Here is a 1,810-nt window from a genome sequence, read left to right on the forward strand (position 1 = left end):
TTTTTTTTTTTTTTTTTTTTGGTTTTTCAAGACAGGGTTTCTCTATTGTTTTGGAGGCTGTCCTGGAACTGCTCTGTAGACTGGGCTAGCCTTGAACTCACAGAGTACAATCTAACAATCTCTCTGTTCATCTGAATTACAAATCTGTTTTTCCAGCAGACATTTTCAAAATGGAAACATTTGTTTCAATCGCTGCAGGAAAATTAGTGTTACTTTAAACAATTCTGCAAATAAGCTTACTGGAAGAAACGTTCCAAAAATACTGCTACTGAGGAGAAAACAAAATGACTTTTTTGTTTGTTTGTTTTATTTTTCAACACAGAGTTTCTCTGTGTAACTGCCCCATTGTCCTGGAACTCACTTTATAGGCAAAGCTGGCCTCTAACTCACTGAGATCAGCCTGCCTCTGCCTCCTGAGTACAGGGATTAAAGGCATACACCACTGTCTCTACCACCACCAGGCCAAAATGCCTTCTAAAATTTAAAAAGGTAAAAATGTTGAAAATTTGTTCTGAGGAACTAGGGAAAGTAGGTAAAGTGCTTGCTCTGAAACACCAGGATCTGAGTTTGATGCCCCAGGGCCCAGCTAAAAATCAGGTGGGATGTCACCCTCCGCACACATGTGCAGACTCCCACATGTGAACATAAACCTGAACATATAAAATAAAAGAAAAAACACTCATGTAAAACAACAAGAAAACCAACCTTTTATTTTGAGCCCTCTATAATTTATAAGAAATATCCAGTGTTGTGTGTGAAAATCATAGAGAAAGAAACCAGCAAATGACAAGAACTCTGGAGCATGCAAGTTATATACGTTAAAGTTCGTCTAGGAGAGAACTGTAACCCAACTGACAAGGCACAGGTATGTCAACGTGGGTGGATCCAACTAGACCAGTCATTCTTCTCAGCTTCATGACATCCTCATGTGTCATGAACATTGGGAGGGCATAAAAACAAATTAAAGGGAATTAATAATCAGACTCTCAACTTAGTTGTATAAGGAGTATGGAGAAAGAACATTTATAATCCAAAACCTTTAACATATACATAGGAAAATGAATGTGGGGCAGGGAAAAAGGGTCGGTAGGTAAAAACATTTGAGGAGACAACCTGAGTTCCATCCCCAGATCCGTTGGTGAAAGCAGAAAACGGAATCCCACAAATTGTCCTATGACCTACACACACACACACACACTGTGGCATATTCATGCCCACAATGACCTATGCACAAGAGTAATTTAAAAAGAAAATTTAAAGTACTAATATAAACAATACAAAAGGCTGTATGGGGTTCAGTAGGACACCACTGCACAGGCCAAGCATAAAGTACCTTTCCTTTCTCTTTGTGCCTGTTAGTGTATGTCTAGTAGATAAAGGATAAACTCTTACCTGAAGAACTTTAAGGAGTCTTGTGACTTGGGAATTTTAGTTCTCATCTTGGCAGCACATATACTAAAATTGAAACAATGTGAAGAAAATTAGCATGGCCCCTATACAACGATGATACACAAGTTCATAAAGCATTCCATTTTTTAAAATAATTAAAATATAATAGGTTTTTGGAAATGGCTAAGGAGGAACTAGGATTGGTAAATTGCTTATATAGAACGCTAGAAGCCCTGGGGTCAATCCCCAGCACTTGGAAACACTTGCCCATAGTTGAAGCCCTCAAGATATAGTAACAGAAGAATCATGAGTTCAAGGTCAGCCTCAACTATCCAGTGAGTTAGAGGGCAGTCAGGTTTCCTGGAGACCCTGTCTCCAAACATCAAACAAAATGAAGGACATGCACATTTTGAACCTGTCT

The 1,810-nt window shown here is 38.7% G+C and overlaps 1 non-coding gene across 1 annotated transcript; it reads left to right on the top strand.

Moving 5' to 3' along the window:
* The first annotated feature begins 1,431 nt into the window (after positions 1-1,431).
* LOC121141615 lies at positions 1,432-1,538 on the top strand. Its single transcript, XR_005878593.1, has one exon. It is a non-coding gene; the product is annotated as a U6 spliceosomal RNA (small nuclear RNA).
* Positions 1,539-1,810: the final 272 nt, after the last annotated feature.

This window comes from Mesocricetus auratus, unplaced genomic scaffold (genome assembly GCF_017639785.1).
Source record: "Mesocricetus auratus isolate SY011 unplaced genomic scaffold, BCM_Maur_2.0 Super-Scaffold_100007, whole genome shotgun sequence".
Lineage (NCBI taxonomy): Eukaryota > Metazoa > Chordata > Mammalia > Rodentia > Cricetidae > Mesocricetus > Mesocricetus auratus.